A 21,116-nucleotide genomic window follows, 5' to 3' on the forward strand; every position below is an offset into this window, starting at 1 on the left:
GTAAGGTTAGTCATGGTTTGTGAATATGGAGTCCAATGAAATAACTGAACATTTTTCGTGCGTTTTACGACATGAGAGTTCTGAATTTCGGATTCAAACAGAAACAAATAACAAGGCAGTTTTTGTTCAATTACCGCTGGCTTAGGAATCAAATAAGGAGACTTTGATAGTCATTTTCAGTTCCCAAAGTTATTTGTTACGGAAACTTTGATGATTTCCAAAGATATTTCCATTCAGTTCTGCGGTACTTTGCCTTTTGGGCCTTCAATCTGCAATGCATGACCAGGCAACAGTAAATTTGTAATCAAGAGAGTTCTCTCATTATATTCGCATGAGAAAAACATCGACGGGTCAGCTGGAAGAGAGATATTTCTCACCACGGCTTCCACTCACCCAGAATAAAAATTTCATGACGCTATCACTTTTATCAATAATTCTCCTCTGTAAGGGACTTTTCTTATCTCTTAAATCCTTTCTGAATAGTAAATGGCTACTGGATATAAACCATTAATTAAGATTCAGATCTTGAATTCCAATGAAATATTGTCGTTGCTAAATCAGATAGATGGCTTAAACGACTTTCTTGTTGGCAGCATTGAAAACATTTCGTATTTTTCATATTTTACATCAAGAAACATCTTAACTGGAATTTAGCCGATTTTTCGTTTCATCGACTGTCTTTTGCCGCTCCTAAAGGGGAATTATGCTTTGTTAAAAAAACATGGTAAGAAAATTGTTATCGGTAGATAGATTTAATTTGTACCATAAGGTGAAACATTTTGGCGAGAATGTTTACATTTCGATGCAAAGTTTACTAAGAAACCAGGACTTAAACTACTGTATCTAATGCGTGTAGGAAAGTAATTTTAATGTTGTATTTCCTCCTATTTTTAAAATAATGTCTTTCAAGTTAAGCTTTAAGTCAAAGAATATTTGCATTATCCTGTCACGTTCTGATCTTGCTGAGAATTCTGGAGTCAAGCTTATTGGAAAAGACGAGCAGGCAAATATTTCAAAAGAATCGCATTATATTCTTCAGCCGACAGACTTAATCAATATTTTTATTTTTAAAAACCAAAACCTAAGCTCATAAAGTTAGCCTATATTCTGGAAAACATTAGTACAAACTAAAAAAAATTCCAAATTATATACAGCGTGTGGTGTAGGTTCGACTTCAAATTGTATCGAAGGCACTTTCGAAGAAAAAGGTAGAACCCGGGGTTCGTAAGTTTTAATTCAATTCTTGCATAATTATAATAAGAGTGCTTAATTTTGCATTAACAATGCCTTGGATAACTCACTCGTCTCTTCGTATGATCTTATAACCGTTACAATACGTAATCGACAACTTTTTTCAAGAATGCGTGACACAACAGTTTGTGTGTTGCGAGTTCCTAGAGGAACTTTTGCGTTACGTCTGCATAAGAGTGGAATATTTTCTAGACCATTTCAGCCAGAAGATGATGAAGGGAGATAAAATGTCGTATCAATTCTATTCAACCACTCACATTTCGAGAGACTGAAACACTAACTCTCTAAGCGTCAGCTTTTTTGTACAATTCATGACGGCGATATATCTCTCTTGATTATCATCCAGGTTATACTAAAACAGTTTCTAAATTGCCCTTTACTTTAAACGTCTCATAAAAAAATGCTGTAGAGGGGCAAAAACGCCCTTGAGTATTATATGACGAAGAGCATCCAAAGTTGTGATGTGTGTTTACGTTCCTCAACAAAATCACTCTTCCATTTGACGATCCTTGGGAGTCGTACCCAGACTCGCTCTTCTATTTATATGGGAGTATTGAAAAAGGGACTGAGACGGCTCCAAGATCTGTTTAATAAAAATATCCTACGTGTCGGTTTATTTATTACCGAGACGCCCTAAACAGATTACCTTAAGTCGCGGCTTATTTTCCATAGTCAATTTCCTCAAAACTACGGCTTCACGATACTGATTCTTTATTCAAAGTTAATTACATTTTTATATTGTTTCTACAATCTTCAATTTCAGATCATGAAAACAAATTTATTGTATTATTACCTTGGCCACAGAATGAATACGCGAAGAACCATTATCCTAGGAATGAATTCTTATATATTAACACATACAACCATGCACTTCAGTGTAGTTTATGATCATGATCATGCAAACCTTAAGTGACTCGGATAAAATTGTTTATCATAAGTTTGTAACATAAATTGCAGCCTTTAGAAGCAACAAACAATCTTTGCACCGTTCTTACAAATCGACAAAGGCGCAAATTGTCAAATAATCGACAGCAAATTGCGTTCATTTCTCTCAACCGTCAGACGTGACTTGATTTGCATGACTCACTTACAAGACAAGCTGACATGAAATTTGGCCTGAAGTTTGGAATTTTTATACATTATTTTGATTCCTGATTCTGCAAGTTTTGAATTTCAGACAAGAAGCCGATCGTAAGCTGCACCATCCCTTTTAATTTGCAAATATTGCTTATTTATTCTGTTTAGATTAAAAGATAACAATACATAGACTAAGATGAGAAAGGATCCAGACGACGAGATACTCAGTTACTGTCTGACAATCAAACGATGAAATCACTTTAGGTTTATCAGACCAGAAAATAAAAGGATTATAGAGAAATGAAGACAGATCAGAAATATATGTTCTTCTGAACGCGTAATTTTTGGGTGGATCGCATGAAAATTTCAAACTATTGAGGAAACAACGTGGAGAAATTCAAGTAGGTAGCTTGCTCTATTTGAATAATAGACATATTGGCGGCTAGTTGTGTGATCATGAGATAGCCGGTATCAGCTTCTTGAAAACGTAAAATTGTTGATTTAAAAATGCTTGATGGGTGCTCTTGCAAAATCTTACAACAAATTTGCATTCAAGAATCTTAAGTCCTCGACGGAATTCTTTAACCTAGATAATGCAAATCGTTGCAATATTTTGCTTCAAATAACATCCTGCTATTTTTAAAAATTTTATAAAAATGGTCTACAGAAAGGTTAGGAATCATTTATTTTTGTTTCCTGTACGTGTTGACATTTTTTTCTTTTGTTATCCTTTTGTAATCGTAGAATATATTTTCTTTATTTAAAACCAACAGAGATCACACTGTTGACAAAACATTCTAAACTTGGTATATTTTTGGCTTTTTTTATGATTTGGCAAACAGACTGACAGCTTTCTAGAGGCTTCACAGTATATTACAGGAAACACTTCCTTACAATAGTCGACGACCACAGGCACGTCTTGACTCAAACGAAATAGACCGTGAAATCCCAACTGTTATCAGTTTAACAAGATTACAATCAATTTTATTGCTTGTAGAATCGATAAAATCTTGAGGGGGCCAAGGCGAACATTCAATTTATGGTAAAATAAATAAACCTTCAGGGAATGAATCTTTATCAGCAACCACAATGTTCCATAGACGAATTCTGTTCCAGAAAATGAAAAAACAATACTTCATGATAAATCATATCGTAGGAGGTACAAAATTTTTCCCGCCTTTTTTTCCTGCAGGGTCAGAACAGGGATACATCCATCCAGTTCATACAATTGATATTAATAAATACAAGTGTAGCATAGATATATTAGTTTGCAACCTTTATGCGCCGAGTAAGCTTCCTCCATTTCGAAACAAACCCATTTCAAAAATCTTCAGAATGGAACACCATTGTCCTTGTATCTACGTGGTGAAACAATTGTAATAAATATTTTAAAATCTCGACTTTAAGTATCAATTGGTTTTATTTTCAAAACCAAATTTTTCCCACCCGGTAGTGAGAAACATTTCACAGTAACGACGAAGCGAAATAATGAGGAAATAATGAAGATGATATTGTGCCGTACGATTGGAGGAGTGAAAAGAGCGTTAGAATCTCTTTATGTAAGGTTGTTGCACGTGCATTATTGATAAACCATGTTTGTTCTGCGAAGGATAATCACTTTTAAAAAAGTGATGATTTTCGTAAAGCGTTTCAGTGTAGATTGGGGGAAAGGAGATGCGAGTTTGACGGCCAACTGTGCAAATATTGGTCGAGTATAATACAACTACATGGCTTCCAGCTGAGGTTTGCTTTACATGCTAAACAAAGACTGGTATTTTCGTCTGTCAACTTTCTTCTTGCGATAAACGAACTTTAATTGGGTTAGAAGGAAATCTTAGCCAACGGTGTGTCGCTTGAGCTAGAACAAATCTCCTAGGGTTTTTACAAGGTACAAAAAAATTACTTGTGAATTTAGTATTCATCGTTGATTGTTGTTTTTCAGGTCTCTGTCTTGAGCCGTCGAGTGATCGAGATCAAAATGAGTTGGACGCGCTGACACGAACGAAGTTTCGTGAGAAATGTTGTGAAATTTTGCTGTGAATTCATTTAACATTATTTTATGGCGAGAGAAACAGGATATGTCTGACCATGAGCGGAAGCGTTAGGAATTTCACTGTTATCCACAGGATCATATTTTGGGTCTTGGTCGTCGGTAAGTATTCTCCTAAGATTTCTGTAAAAAATATTGATGTTATATCTAATTTAATTTCGTTCTGCTATCGTTAAATTATCATGTAATGACGCATTTGGAGAGTGGTTTGAAAACATTTTATCCATAAGTTCCGTTTGCAAATAATTCTCACGAATCAAGACATTGTTGAAAACGAATGAAATCGTAGTAATTCTTTGATAAATTTCTGAACGTCAAATTAAAAAAATTAGTATTCGTGTACTCGTTTCGTTGGCTAGTTTACACATTCAACATTTTTGCCTTGTAGGCAAATGTACGTTAATTATACACTCCGGCCCCTAAATTTTTTTAGAGCATACACAAAAGAGATGAATAATTTACTAGCCTAAGATAGATAAGATGTAGCACTGTGATTCCTCTTTCGTCAAGGTGTGCTGAAGCTTAACAATGAAACCATTCAAAATTTGAAACACAACTTTCAGCAGGTTTCTCTGACATGGAGTTTTGAAGTGATTGTCCGTCAGCTCCAAATTTGCATGATTAACTCGGATCAGTCACTTGTTTGCAAAGTCAATCAGATATTCTGTGATTATTATGAACTAAGATTTTTATACTGACCATGACTACCATGTCGACACATTACTCAAAAAAGTACATTTTTTTTGTGGTTGAAACCTTCATATCTCATAGAAAATTTTTTATCGAAACGATTTCTTCGTTTACCGTTAAATAACATTATTTATTAAGTATCATAACAGAATTCTTAATCTTTCCAAAGTTTTCTGTGGTCACTACTATAGACACAACTTTTAGATATTCGTTAGCCGTGACAGCGAGTTTGGCATATCTTCATTGATAAAAAACATAAAATTTAATGCGGTTTTTACTTTCAGTCGCATAGAATTTCTCATTTTCTTCCTCAGTCAGGTGCATATCCTGAATTTTTTCTCAGCTTATGAATCAAACGGTCACCAAAGCTCGCCATGTACTCTTTGTTGACATAACAGAGTTTTTGATAACCAGTTGTTTTTCTTTCAATATAAAAGGAACAAACTCGATTTGAAACTTCTATTTATTAGTTATGAAAACGACAATTTGTCTGACCTGATGACGTTAGATATTTATCAGACGTATTTCTAATTTTTATTGCATAACGCAATTACAAAAATTCAAATTCAGTTTTCTCTCAATGTAGAGTTCAATACCGAACTCCAAAGATACAACACTGAACCCTTGATAAATTATTTTTAACGTTAAGAATGTCCACCTGGTACAATACTTAAACTCGAAACTGCACAAACTGCACCTCTGGGTCCTCGATGAAAAAAAATTTATTGTTAGTATTTCTTTCGATAAGCATAGATCTAATAGATATAAACCTAATCATTTTTATTACTCGGTGGTGAGAAGTGAATAAAAACTATTGATAAACCCTAACTGATCTAAAAACAGGAAGTCGTACGGAATGAAATCAAAAACAATCAGTGACAAACTTTCAAAATAAGTATAAATTTGATTATGCTCATGAACCTTCGCAAAGGGATATGGAAATTTGTAGGTGAGATGTCAGGACTTGACACTCAGAGGCTCTTCACCCGAGAGTAGGTACCAGGGCACTTTGCAGAAACTCGCCAAATTTCCAAGAAGGGGGGGGGGGAAGAAGGGGGGTGAATGCAGACTTTGCTTAAGCCTTCTGTACTTTATTTGTTACTCTCTTGTCTTGCGACTTCATACAACTATGTTATGTTCAAAACATCTTATTACTTTCTTGTTTCTTTGACTGTACGTTTTATTTCTTTCTATCTTGACGATGCCGGGCTTCATTGAACTTGACCACTCTGGAATCTGTTTAGTTTTGCAGCGTACATCTTGTAAGTAACTACCAGTTTGGCTTCACTGCGCACGCGCACGTCAATTGCACTTTACCTGCTGGCCGCTTGAAGTACGCACCCTGCACTCGAATCTCACTGAAACGCTAGAATTAAAAAGTTAGCCATAAGTTTGTGCTCTCCAGTTTTTGCGCCCATGACGGCGCACCGTTCTCGATCTGCTGACTAATTATTCATGTATTGCTTCCATTCGTCGTAACCACTCGTGATTTACTAAGCGTTCTTATCACCTAACTTATACACTCACCTTCTTCAACTGCGCTTTTATTCATCTTCACAAACATTTGCTAACAGTTTTTTGGCCGGTAAGTGTGATGGAACCTGTCCATCGTATGTTTTAAATCGCGTCGTAAAGTGTCGATTTCATGCAAGAATTTTCTGCGGAATAATTTTTGTCTAAAGGTAGTATACTTGGGTATTTGTTTAGCCCAAGAGATTTGGAATAATAAATTGGGAGGACGGGAAGGGAGAGGTGACTGATTGCCATTAAACAAAGGGTCGATCGCGTCATGAAAGTGAGGAAAGAGGAATGTAGCTTAAAAAGAAGGAACCTAGTTAACTCTTTGGCCCGTAATGGTGACTAAAATATAATTTCTCCTTACATCCCTGAATCACACATCAAGTTCATGAGAATAAAGGATGTGATCACCATCTAAAGAAGCTCTTAATGGTTAAACAAATTCTCCTTTTCATCACCCTTAGAGAACAGTGAGGAGAAAGTATGGAGAATATTAATACTGATGTTAGGGTGTGTAATGGGTTAGAGCTAGTTCATCAGCCGTTTGTGGATACTTTTAGTCGAAGCCTTTCAAGCCATTGTGAACGAGAAGAGTTAAACTAAAACGGAGAAAGTAATGGTAGGGGGACTTACCTTCACCCCTGGGCCTGGGTTCGATTCCCGTATTTAACGTTGCTTGTGGGTTTAGTTTGTTGTTGGTTCTCGTCCTTGCTCCGAGGGTCCACTCCGGGTCCACTCCGGGTCCTCTAGTTTTCTTCTCTCCACAAAAACCAATATTCCAAAATGCAATTCGACCAATAAAGCTGGAAAAGAAGAGCGACCTCGTGGAATGTTCATTTCTAAATTCTATATTGTTATTATTACGATTGTGAAATATCCATCGGATTGTTTTAAAAAAATTTCTCCATCCTATATCCTCTTTCTGCTATTTTTTCTCTGGCATCGCTCAATAAGCGAGTCAGACAAAACATGTTTCCATTTCCAGAACTGTTTATCTCCTACTGCATTCAGGTTTCACCTCTTTTCAGTCCACAAATCCAATCCATTTACTCTCTCTTGTATTCATATCATACTCTATTTCATAACCTTCGCATTTTTATTGGACTTCGGGATCACTCAATATCTATTGCCTGAGGGGGGAGGGGGGAGTCCGGGGAGGGGTCGGGGGGAGGTCTCGAGAAGTTTTTTGCGAGGGGTATCACGTGGTTTTCGGGGGAATGGAGAGGAGATCAGTCTTCGAAAGGGGGTTTATAGAAAATTGACCGCAATGAGAGGGGGAGAGGGGGGAGGGGCGTCATTATAATACTACAGAGCCTTAGAGGAGATCAGGTAAATTTTATTGTGACAGCCAAAATCCTCCGACTCCCCACCCCAGGCGGTAAAATATGTCTGTTCTCTTATCACGTCGTGGATATACAAGGACAAGCCATTCAACGATTCATGTAAGCACAACGATCAGCAATCACATTTTTCTCAACACTGACAAAATTTATCGTGGTTGCTCAGGTTTGAAACACAAACTTAACCATTGTTTTTCCTTACCTCAGCCTACCCATTTCCTCTTGCATGGGGCTCCCCTTATCTGAGCGCTGAACATTACTGGCCAATGGACAACATAACGAATGGAATCCTCGAGGATGTTAGAGGGGCAGCTCACACCGTCGTACATGAAGGAAAGATTGTGGTAGTACCTCAGCTGGGACATGCATTGTCCTTGGATGGAATAGATGACTGGGTGGATACTGGTGAGTATAGAGTGTATCGACAGACGTATTGTCTGTGACACCCCCAGGGGAGCGACATTCAATGCGATCAACAGTAGCAGATCTTTTTCTATGGAAGGGGTAGGAGAGACCTACTCTACCCCCTCCCCCAAAAACTTAGTTTTTGTTAAGTTGTGTTACAATCGTCACAAACGCTAACGACGACTGCGATTGAGTAATCCGTAAATTTCTTTTTGATTAACAATGTCCCTAGTTGAATCAACTATCTAGATTCGTCGCGGTCTTATACCTGATTTTTCCGTTACTTTTTAAACAAAATCCTGTTATTTATCAATCGTTACCAGAAAGGTACCCTTCATAGACGATAGTCTCCATTTGGCGCAAAAACAAATTTTTCCTCCTTCAGCGCCCAAACCCAATTTTTTTGTTAATTTCCACTTAACTGTCGACTGACACACACTCTCCTCTAGGGAGGAGTCGGAAATGCAGTTCGCTCCCCATAGCCGGTCGCGATCGAAAGCCGTTTGGTTGTAAGTACGGTTTCACTTCGCGCACATTCCCTTATACATGAAATTTTTGCGACACCTTCAATTATTTTTAGTATCAGGAAAAAATTTTGAAAAATCCTCTCCGCCCCTTTAAGACCAAAAACTGTGAGCTAACCATTGCAATAAAATTTTGGTTGGGTTCTGTCAATACGGAAACACGTTTGAGGAAAATGTGTTTGTGCTTTGTTTGTTTCTTTGTTTATGTTTTCATTTCGAGGTCAAAGTAAAAATTGCAAATAACATGTAATATCTAACAATAATTCAGTATGATTCTACCTCTTCACATTGCAGCTGGCAATTTTTTTTCGTGTATAATTTTTTCTTGTTGCCAGTTTTTCTTTCATGTCGCAAAAATTTCATGTGATAAGAGACCCCCCACAAATATTTTAAAGAAACGCTGTCAAATGATAAATCAAGTATTTTTGGTGACAAATGATATCAAATAAAAGTCTTCCTCGTGTATAGGATACTAACCATCGCCTAACCCTGTATCACCGTCAAGGACGGAAGTATAAAGTTCAAACTTGAGAAAATTAGTGGTTTTGTAGAATCAATTTCCCGGGAAGATGTTTTGACAGTGTTTCTTTAAACGAAAGCACATTTGAAACTTTCCTTCACTTGCACCATTCATAAAAGGCAACTCTGGCACTTTCAGTATTTCACAGTCATTTCGTCAACAGTTTACTCTCAGTGAGAGGATTGTATTGAGTTTCCAACTCGTAAGAAATGATATCCCAGATCAGGGAGCTTGCTTACATATGGTCACATCTTTCGTTTTCTTTTTAACCACTTTCAAGTTTTTAGTTTTCTTACGACCCTCGATTGTAGAAGCAATGAAATGTTGATCAATTTTTATCAATACGTCGTTTTCCATTAAATAAGGTGATCACATGAATAATGATTTTGATGGCATGAATTCGGAAATCGTCGGAGATTTGCACGAATTTCCGAACGGCCGAAGGTTGATCTGTGTACAGCACCTTCCGATCGATTGACCCTGAGGTTACTTGGTCCCAGTTTTCTCAAAGTTGACCGTGCTTGAATTATTCAATATGGCCGGTTGGGAAAGGTGAAACTCTTACTGAAAAAAGTAACCAGTTCTCCGTGGCTTTTGGAGACAGCTGTTTTAAAAATGAATTGCCCTGTCGCGAATTTATACGCTTGAACGTTGACAATTTTAAAATGTCTCGCATCAAACTGAAATGGTCATCAGTGTCAGGTAGGTTGCGGGTAATAAGTGCTTGATAAATTTCAAATTATTGCATCACTTGACTTGACTTCCTCTTTTGACCACAGTTTACACTTTGTAAAGACCTGGGTAAGGTACAGAAAAATAAATTTAGCGTAACATTCTTTTAAAATGTATTGTGTCACGTTTCAAGGTGGTTTTAACGCAGATTGCGTGACAGAACCCTCAAGATGTGAGAATGGATTTACAGTGACATTTTGGCTCAAGGTTCAAGGAACTGGCTATATCTTCTCATCAGGATCTTTCACAAACAAAAGGAATGGTCCAGGATATCAGCTATATTACCACCAGAGCTTGAAACGTTTTAAATTTATTCTTGAAACCAGAGATAAAAAGTGGACGCTGTTTATTCACGAAGAAGTTGGGCTGTGGACGCATATGGCCTTTACATGGAGGGAACGGAACGGACTGGCGTATTACGAGGATGGAAATTTGAGCTCGTTTACCGACAAGCCCGAAATTGTGTCTGCGTTGCGCCAACAGAATTACACACCTGTTATCACACTTGCACGGCCTAGCAGCAGTTTGAGTCTCAAGAAATTTGGAAAGTTTGAGATTTCTCAGTTTGCCATCTGGCAGAAAGAACTTTCAGCTGCAGATATTGCTGGAGTGTTTCAAGATGGAGTTACTTATGATGCGAAATTATCCATGTGTTGTTATTTCAAATCAGGTGGGTATCAAATGTAGAGTATTAATGCAAGGAGAATAATGACAAGCCTTTAGAGCAAAGCCAAGAGGGTCCATGGGTGTACCCCCCATATCAATTAAAAATTGGACCCTGCAATGACCAGACCTTTGCTCTTTGCTACCATTTTGAATCATGTGAATGTCAGTCTGGTAAAAGAATCCTTGGAATTGCTCTTGAGACTAGTTTTCCCTCTTTATGAGTTCCTTAGTTAGCAGAGCTTTCGGAAAAAAAAATTAAAGGGCTCTAAAGACCTAGTTGTTTGTATTTAACTTGTTTTTGCCTTCCTGCAAAATTAATGTGCAGGCTTTCCATGCAAATCTGCTCTCTCCTTAACCCCCTTGTCTTCTTGGGAAGGAGCATGTTCCTCAACAACCCCAAACAATGCTTGCGAGGGAGATAAGCTGTGACTTGGGTGTAAAGTATACAGAACCATATTCTCCTGTACTTTCAGTGAGCCGTTGTATGGAAAATCCATGTCATGACCCTGAACATTGTCGCAGAATCATGGAATCTGCTGAGAAGTGCCTTTGCCCCGCTGTCAATCTTGGCCTTAAAACTTGCAAAGGTAACAAAAAGAACAGTTCATGGCATATGCAAATAAGTGGAAAGGCATATCCAATAATAAATTAACAACTTAATTGTTCTAACTATTTATTTGTATATTCAGTTATTCTTCCGAAACTGAACATAAACTCCCTTTTTCATTCATTTATTTACGTTCTAGTATACACAGCTACATTGTAAACAACAGCCATTTCATAGTTAGGATCATCCATTTGAGGCAAAAAATGCTATTGGAGAAATTTCAGTTTTTATAATTTAGAGTTGTCATCAAGTGCCCAATCTTACAGGCAGGGTTGTTAAAAGTGATTGGCAACTGGTACATTTCACCGTCTACTCTGAAAAATTCGCCATATATTCTGAATGCTATTGCCTCAATTTTCAACATGGAAGCATGTCTTTGTGTGGCTTATTTTGTATCACAGTCCGGTTACTCAAATTCTTTTGAACAACCCTGCATAAACACATCGGTCAAACGTCTGTGCATGAGCGAACGTTGTAATGAAAAGGTGACGTGCTTTCTGATGTCTCACGCGAGTTACAAACAACCACACAAGCCAGTAAGTCACGGTGTTTTAAATGCGTATAACCTTTTTTTGGTATAGCTCCAAACAGAATGGTAAATCAGGATTATTCTCGTACTTGAATAAGCCTTTTGTTGCAAAAGTCTAGAGTTTTCATTTCCCCTACTTTTGTTTCCTTTTACAGATTTCTATGGACGTTTCGACTCTCTTTCACCTATTTTGCGAGACAGTAGTTGTTTGTTATGAGCGTTTTCTTTTAAATTTTGTGCGGTAAATCGGCGCGCGGCCGGCTAAAACTGATCCACTCGCGCATGGCCAACGTTTGACCGCTGTGTTCACTGCATACAAAAAATTTCATGAATTTTACTGAATTTTTTTTTCAAAAATTCTTTCAGCAAAGATAACAGGTGCATGTGAGGACAAGAGTAGAAGTTGCGACGTGTTCGCTAAACAATCTGAATACTGCAAACGAAGAAAAATGCGAGAAATTTGTCCGCAGTCTTGCAATTACTGTGGTGAGTAAGTCGCCCTCTCTATTAAACTTGAATTGAAGGATTGAACGCAAAAATTGATTGACACTTCCGTCATAAAAATCCACATGCGACTTTCATGCATATAGTTATGACTGTTTCGTGGGATTAAAACAATTTTCATTTAATTAAGCGCCGAAAGTCATCCGGGATTTCATTGATTTTGCTTTACTCCGCCCTGTGATTGGTTCAGAAAACTCGTACCACTCTCTCAACCAATCAGATGCAAAACTTAACGCAATCACGACTTGGTCGCCCGCGTTTTCCCGCGCTTTAAGCAATTTGGTTTGTTTCTACTTTGAGCTCTCATTGGTTCTGAAAGGCATTTTCCTCTCTTCTGATTCGCTGTTGTGATTACTTTGGTTATGATTCTAAGAAACTCATCGGAAAGCGCTCAAAATAAATGAGAAAACTTCTTGATGCCCTTTTTACATAATATTAAGCGATCCTTGACAAATCTGTTCCGTTAAACCCGAAGAATTGTTTCAGTTACTACTTTCCTAGTTTCACTGTTTTACCTCGAAAGCACAAGACAGGGCTGAGTCGACTCCTAATTCCGACTTCCATTCAGAGAATTACATACATATATATATATATATATTTGACTCTGTGATAGGGTAAGGGAAAAGTAGGGGAGTACCTCCGTTAAATTATAGACTTCATTGGCAAAATCATCGTACCAATGTTTTACCCTTGCTTGGTTCCAGGTCCTTCGCATCCTATCACCACGCTGAAACCGACACTGAAGACTTCGTCGACGTTCATGTCCAGAATATCTCGGAAATCCCGCAATCCCTCCACGGTGGTCCCGACTAACGGGAGTCCCGCGGGTGGTGGGATAACTACAAACCCGACTTCACGGCCAAGGACTCCGACTACAGCCAGGAGAGGTAAAAGAGGTGAGTTAATTTCATGAGGCTATAAGTACATGAGAGTAGGTGAGATAATCATTTATTTGCACAGGGTATAGGAAAATAAATAAATAGAATAATGACAAAGAAAAATTTTGAGCTTGATGTTTGAATAAAGAAAGATGTTGGTCAGGAAAAATAAGAGTCCCTATCCGTGAGGGATCGAACCTCAAGACTTTCAGGTTTCGTGCTCCCATACCTTACCGTTAAGCTACAGGGAACAATTATTAGGTTCAAATCTGATACGTGACCTGCCCGGTTGTGAGCGCGCTCACCCCTTCTCTGTGGCCTGGGTTCAATTCGCGGACCTGGCGTCACATGAAGGTTGAGTTTTTGGTTGGTTCTCGTCCATGCTCTTTTTCACCTAGTCGTCCAGTTTTCCTCCCCCTACGAAAACCAACATTCTAACTTTAAATTTGACCTGGAAACAATGGACAAGAAAAGCCACTTAGTGGAAAGTCCACCACTTAATACTTCTTATAATTATCACTATTATTTCGCTTTCGACAACGATAATCCTAGCAGTATGCGGGGCGCTCACATATGAATCCGCTCTTATTTCTCTTATCAGGCGAATCTTGTGACAGACTGACGTGTAAGTACCATGATCGCTGTGTGAACACTTCGCATGGTTATGTCGAATGTAGATGCCCTCAACATACTTGCCCTAACGGCAGAGAAATCATTTGTGGCAACGACGGCAAAACCTACCTGAATATGTGCGTAATGAGGAAAGAAGTATGCCGAGTACAGAAGCCGATAGAGAAGAAACACGAAGGTCGCTGCAGCGGTAAGAAGTTTCTCTTCTAAAAGTGAGTGCAGTGGAATGAGGAATGTTGGCAAACTGACGTCCTTCCTCCTTCCACTCTCGGAGTCTACTCTATCAATGACTTGCAGACTTGGTACCCAGTTCTTGCACGTTTCTTTTCAACCTTGCATCGACGGGAAAGAAGAGGACTGGGTACAATCTATTGGTCGAGAAAGGGAAGGGCGAGGGGGGTAGATAAAGTAGGCTACAACCGTTGGATGCTTTCGGAATTAAAGCAGCTACTTCATAATATTTTGAGTCCTTGAAGAAGCGTAAAAAAATCTGTTGAAATGAGCTAGCGGGTTACACCAGAGGTGAAAGAACAAAAAAAATTTTACGTTACCCGGAAGATTTCGGAAATTATCAACCACCGTTGCTTTCAGAATTAAGAAGTCGAAAGTGTAACCGTGGAATAGTTGAATTTAGTTTCGAATCCGCCTGTAGTAAAACACCTAGCTTTCCTTCTGCTTCACGCAACCCAAGCCCTTTGTACGAGGTGGATGGGAAGAACTCTGTAAGAAAGACGGAGATTCCGCATCGGCTTTTTCGGGTAGTCATGTTGCAGAGGAAGCCTTTATTTTCTGTTTTAACCACAGAAGTTAAACAAAATGTTCAAAATGATTCTCAATAGTTTTTTCGAACCACACTTTTTAAAGGCAACTCCTAAATCTTTGAGAGTCCAGCCTCTCGGCGCGATACAGGACCTTCCGGCTAGTTTACAGTTCTTCGTCTAAAATCGTGAAAACTTAGCGACAGGGGTGTAATTGAGAGGATTGCTATGACCACTCGAAAATCAACATTATTTAGGTGACGCCGATATCTTTTGAGCTCCAAGATATTTTTTTTTTTGTTCTAAACTTCAGAGGCATACTGAAAACTAAGTGACATTCGGCTACTTGGTAAACAGCTCAAGACTCTTAAGCTGTTTACCAAGTAGCCGAATTCAGTAATACACTTTACTGAACCAAAGAAACGTTAATTTTCGTTACGGTTTTACTTTTCCACTCACAATCATGCCAATGAATGCATTATTTCTGTATCAAAATAATCGAGAGGTAACAGATGTACCGTATCCCACGCTCATAATGTTTCATGGGTATTAATTTTAAAAATCTTCTTTCTTGAGGGCAACTTCAAAGCGGTGATGAAGTAACAAAGAGTTAGTTGTCTCAACAAAACACTTGTGCCTCAATCTTTTGTTCATAGTAACCTTGATAAATGTAATAAACCATTATTCAGGACATGCTTATTTGCAAGAAAAAAGCGCTAAATGTTGAAATATACTTTTTAAATGGAACTTAAAACCTTCATGTAATGCAAAGTTTTTTTTTTACCAGTGATCATGACTTTAAAAAAGAAGAAATAGCTAGAAATCTATAGATAGAAATTGTTGTTTCACTTTTAAAAGCCGGAGTTTGCTGTTCAAAAATCTGCGCAAGAATAGAAATTGGTGATCTACAAAAAATCCTGTTTCCGATACATTTGTGAGTCTTTTTTTATTTAGTGTAAACCGAAATCCTCTCACTTTGTAATCCTCTTCTGTTGAAACTTATCGCTAATTGTTGTACACTAAAGTGAATTTATACATATTTTTTGAGTTATCGCTAGCTTAAGTCCTGGAAACTTTGGTAGCTTTTAGTTTCCATTAAAAGTCGACGTTGCTTGCATCACGTTTGTGAAATTAACAAATCCCTCCGGCAATATTTAATTCGGTTGGAAATTGTCCATAAGGGAAAATCGAACGAGTTATTGACTTTTGAAGAAAGTGCTTCTCTTCAAAGTGTTTGAAGAGTGCTGTCATAACAAAGCTCTGAAATCTGTCGTGTATGTAATCTTAACATAGGGAGTAAGTTTTTAAAGAAACTGTGGTGCTGCGTCGGTGGGAGAGTATATCATGGTAATTTCGTATTATCAACTGAGTTGATGACGTAAATTGGCCAACGTAAACAGTTTTAAAGGACGTTTCGAACGTTCGCACGTCTGTCGGGTATAGAACGATTGTTTTTGAAAGTACCGACTCGTGGGATACTCTAGGTATGTGTACGTGAACAAAGATTTAATTTTACAACTCGTCGCGTGTGAAATTGTGATTTCATTGATTTTAAAGAGACAAGAAGAAGTCTTAAGTACAACTCCTCTTTTTCTTGCGGAGATTTTTGTTTCAACAAGAAAGTGTTTTCTCATTTCCTTTTGTATGCGCAAATTTCCGTCAGTCAATACTGGACCACAAAGTTACACGAACGAGCTTCTGTCTTCAAACCAGTGTAATTTTTCACTAGATTTCATTCGTAAACAGAATAACAAAGCTAATTTATCTCGAATAAAGGGGTAAGTTTCTAAAGAAACTGTGGTGCTGCGTCGGTGGGAGAGTATAGCAGGTAATTTAGTGTTAACAACTGGGTTGAAAACGTAAATTAGCCACCGTAAAGGGTAAAAAAGCTGACGTTTCGAGCGTTAGCCCTTCGTCAGAGTATCGTATCGCTCTGACGAAGGGCTAACGCTCGAAACGTCAGCTTTTTTACCCTTTACGGTGGCTAATTTACGTTTTCAACCCAGTTGTTAACACTAAATTACCTGCTAATTTATCTCGAAGTCTTTTTAGATTTTTTTCAAAGTTGTTACACTTTTTCATACTAAGAATATTTGAATGGAAAAAAATCGAAGGGAAAGGTCATGCGAGAACTAACCACATTTCTAACAACACAAGAAATCTAAGCTACTTACTGTAATAAGATTGTTTTTATCTATTCAATTACTATGTCTAAAAAATACTCGAGACGATAATTATTTAAGGAGGCTCTCCGGCTTTCAAAACACAAACCGCAAAAGGAACGCGCATACAATCTTCAGTAAATAATACTGACTAATTTGGAAGCACCTTGGAAAGATATTTATATTAATGCGGTTTGTGTGGAGTTATTAGAATGTGCTGTATACATTTCAAATGGACTTTTTTTTTATTTATCATCTTAGTTTCATCTAGATCTGGTCAGCTAGCGTAGTTTAACCTTTAAGGCTTTCAATTGATTAAATAAACCTTGACAAAACTTTCATTAAGAATTTCTGTTCCACTTAATGTGGGCCTTGTAACAGAATGCATAAGAATTCAATCCTTTACACTCTGAAGAATTCTTAGTTCGTATTTTAAATGCTTTACTAAGTTAATGAGCAGAGAATGAAAAAAAAAGTGATAAAAAGTTTCGGATATTTAAGGTGATGCACAAAACTGGGCTCAGCTTGAGTTGGTATTGTGATATTTGGCAATTGCGCAAAATCACTCCTCGACCTAGTTGGTTACAAACTGAAAGGAATTCCTACTGATGAATATTTCATTTTCAAATCTTTTGTAGACATAAAAAAACAAGAATTATTTTAGTCTTGTTTTCCGTCGGAGTTCAGGATTTGTTTGTACTTATTCCAAATACTTACATTGTCTGACAATGTCTGCGTTTTCATTGAGATTTTAGATCAAGTGCAGTGACGCACATCTTTTACTATTGGTTCCCAACTCGTTAGTTAGAAAAGTTTTGCATTTGTGTTTTTATTTGATGTAATTTGAACAAAACAAGAACTGCTCAAGAAGCTTAAAGCGAGCTCCTGTGCTGTCTGAGCCGCTTAAAAACCGTTGTTTTGAGGCTCTAGTTTGAAATCAGGCGCTTATAGATAGGGTTAAGTGCAATTGACACTTTGTTTGTAGCGTTTCAACAGCATTAGTGTTGGAAGATTCTCTCAATCGGCGGTGCAAATTGAAAACTGCTTTTTGTGTTTCCGAAAGAAGTTAATTAGCATTTTGAACAGCGATCGTTCAGATCACACATGAATAAATTATAAGGTTTCATCTGCATTGAAACTACATACAATACAGGTGATTCACGAGAAACTGACAAAACGTTCTCTGCACGAAGCAACGTGCAAAGTTCGTCGCGCTGACTCAACTTTATGGCAGCAACTCCTTCGCGGTTTGAAGCCGGCACGTAACGAGAAGTGAAGTAGCATAGCGTTGATATTTTTTTTTATGTGAATCAAGAATCTATCCTAAATGTAATTAGTTTTGTGATCTTCTCCGCTGGCTTAATTTATCGACAAATGAACTTAACTCCGTACTCAGAAGTACTGGTGTTTCTTCTCATTTCTTTTGCTGGAGTTTCCCATGCAAACCGCTTCAAGAGACGACACAGAAAAATAGACGGGCTTGCCAAATTAAAAGGTTGGTTCCCCGTTTTTATTTGCCGTGAAATCGTGCACTGTTCCTGTTAATGTTTTTGATGCACGCTTTGGCAACCAAAATGCGCGCTAAAACAAGTATTCGAAAAAATTATAATATAAGTTAATATATCGACCGCTTCTTTTCTCGCATGCAGTTTATAAAGGTTTATTTTACTCCATCTTTTTCAGAAGTACATTTTGTGTTTTTAAAATCTTGTTACGAGCTGAAAGAAATTTTGCAAAGACGGCACAAAGGGAAGTGTTAATTTTTTTATTTCACAAATTCAAATCCGCCGTATTTTATGTTTCATTAAACGTGTTTCAAATGTTTCAAAATTTACAATGTAAATTTTCTTTCCAATCGCAAGTAGTGATTGTTTTATTATTTTTCCCTTAAAAAGAATCATTTTAACATCCTTTAATCGAGAATGGACATTCACCGTTTCTCGACTTTGAATTAATTTCTTTGGACCGCAATTTTTAAGATTAGACACAATTTTCATTGCTCGCCCCATACAACATGTTTTCCTTATTTTGCTTTCTTCTAAGATTTGTCTACTTTCAAAATAATTTGTGCTAGTTGTCCGAAATTTTTTTTTTTTCCGCGCTAAAAATAAATTTTCGTTTTGATGCATGAGAATAGCAGTGATTACCTTTTTATCGAAGGACGTTTACCATGTGGTAAATTTGTTCATGTTGTGAATTGAAAGTATATATACGATTCGGCCGCCCGCTCCGACTTCCTTATTTTTGTTTGCTTTCGGTTATAAAAGCATGAATAGAAGCACTCGAGATTTCTCATTTAAATGGTCTGTCCAACGCAATTCATCCTTCGCTGCTCAGTTAAAATTCGAATAAGCTTCGTGAGCAATGATTAACGGACTGTGGTATTTTTATTTTCCAACTTTTCATAAGCAAAATGAAGTACGCCTTTATTCGTAGGCGAAAGTAAAGAAAAGGAACTGATTACCACCCAAGTCTAAGTTTAACTTTCACTGTACGCTCTTGTTTTTAGTTGATAATGAGCTTAACTCACAATAATTCCGTATCGGACAGAATGCGTATGTACCAGTCGGTGTGGAAATTTTAAACATGGTTAATTTGCCTTCATAGTTATCGATCACTTGCAAGCAAATAACAGGATGTGTCAAGAAACTTCAAAAATGTTTACCAAAATAACGAAAATCCGCTTGGCTTGTTTATCAGTGCTAATAAATAAATCAAAAGGAAAATCTGTGATGGTTAATCTCTTCAGTTTCACCAGAAGCTATTTTAAGGAAAACCTGTGATGGTTAATCTCTTCAGTTTCACCAGAAGCTATTTTTAAATCGATCGTTGTCTGCCACATAATTGTGCCACGTTGCATTCGTTCACCTTACACCGAGCAGTGTAAGGCAATCTTTTGAAATAAAACATCTGAAGATTTGAATAGGACTGGATAACAAAACAATTCATTAGAAAATTCAAGCAAAGTTGGACAAAAAGGAACGTAAAATGTATGGATGGTCTCTGAGTTGTGGAGTAAGATTTTAGCTAGGGGGCGGGGCTGCGTTTCTGTTCAATTTTCAAGGAGTCTTGCTCGATAGGTTAAATGTTCCAAGCATTTTATCATCGGTTGTGGTATAAATTTTACATTCGTTATTAATGACAAATTTCGGACAATGCACTGATATTAATATTTTCCGTCCTCAATCAGATTTCTAAGTTCTCTGTTCATAGTTGCCGGCCCACAAGCCGTTCCCAGGTTGCGTTCTACGTTCCCGATTTCCTGTTCCTCTTTTTTCCATGTCAAATAATCGATCTTCTCGATTCCATTTTCCTATTTTTCTTACCCATTTGTCATACCATTGTTTCGATTTTTGGACTGGCTTTACATTTAGTTGCCTCTGAGGGTAGACTTTGATTCAAATCCTGATCCTAGTTGGATTTGATATTTCACTGTCATTGAATGCGAGATTGTAAGAATTTGCAAAACCGAAGCGTCTTGAAAACCTTCGTCAAAATTTTTCAAGCTCGCAATCCGAGCTAATCTTCTGTATCCATATTTCATCTTTGCGCTATCATGGTTTGTGCTTTCCTTTTTAATGTTTGGCTAACTTACCGTAGTAATATTCTGTAGTTATCCTCAAAATAAGGCAATTTGTGTGTATTTAGAAAACTGCACGGAAACTGGTGAAGAAAGGAGGGTATCACAAGGATTCATTGAGAAATCAAAGATGAGAGTTGGAGCCGGTGAAGTACGCGGGAAAACGCGGATAACCATGTCGCGATAGGTTATAGTCTTAGCTCTGATTGGTCGGGAGGGTGACGAGAGGTTTCTTGACCAATCAGAGAGCGAAGTAAAGCAAAACCAATGCAATAAAGGGTCGACACTCCATTTAAAAACTGCTTTGAGACTAAACAAAAGCAGTGTTGGTGACTTACCGTGAGTTAGAGCGAAAAGATACCTTACGTGTTGCTCTATGCAATCCTTAGGTGGACTATTTCCCGAAGCAACGCATTATTTGCCATTCAGTGACGTTTCTCAGGATAAAAGGGTGAAGGATTTACGAGGAAACATCACCGGTGATGTTAACAATGGAGCGAAGCAGTCGACCGATGATCAAATTGGAGAAGTATTGACACTAGATGGTGAGGATGACTTCATCGAACTGACGGGTTTCAAAGAGAAATGCATTGTGGAGCCTTCTTCTTGCAAAGAAGGTTTGTCGGTGGCATTTTGGATAAAATACATCAAAGGTAAGAATCCTTAAATGGTATGGTCCGCGTAGTAGTGTTTTC

The 21,116-nt window shown here is 37.6% G+C and overlaps 1 non-coding gene across 1 annotated transcript in view; it reads left to right on the forward strand.

Annotated features, from left to right (window-relative positions):
• The first annotated feature begins 600 nt into the window (after positions 1-600).
• The window catches only part of LOC131789508 (uncharacterized), a 38,398-nt gene continuing 17,882 nt past the window's right edge, over positions 601-21,116 (forward strand). Inside the window, exons 1-10 of the transcript XR_010715996.1 lie at positions 601-724; positions 4,271-4,480; positions 6,313-6,330; positions 8,134-8,331; positions 10,241-10,777; positions 11,247-11,360; positions 12,276-12,395; positions 13,118-13,309; positions 13,893-14,111; positions 20,811-21,074. This is a non-coding gene — a transcript (uncharacterized protein). The remainder of the gene's footprint in view (positions 725-4,270; positions 4,481-6,312; positions 6,331-8,133; positions 8,332-10,240; positions 10,778-11,246; positions 11,361-12,275; positions 12,396-13,117; positions 13,310-13,892; positions 14,112-20,810; positions 21,075-21,116) is intronic.

This window comes from Pocillopora verrucosa, chromosome 13 (genome assembly GCF_036669915.1).
Source record: "Pocillopora verrucosa isolate sample1 chromosome 13, ASM3666991v2, whole genome shotgun sequence".
Lineage (NCBI taxonomy): Eukaryota > Metazoa > Cnidaria > Anthozoa > Scleractinia > Pocilloporidae > Pocillopora > Pocillopora verrucosa.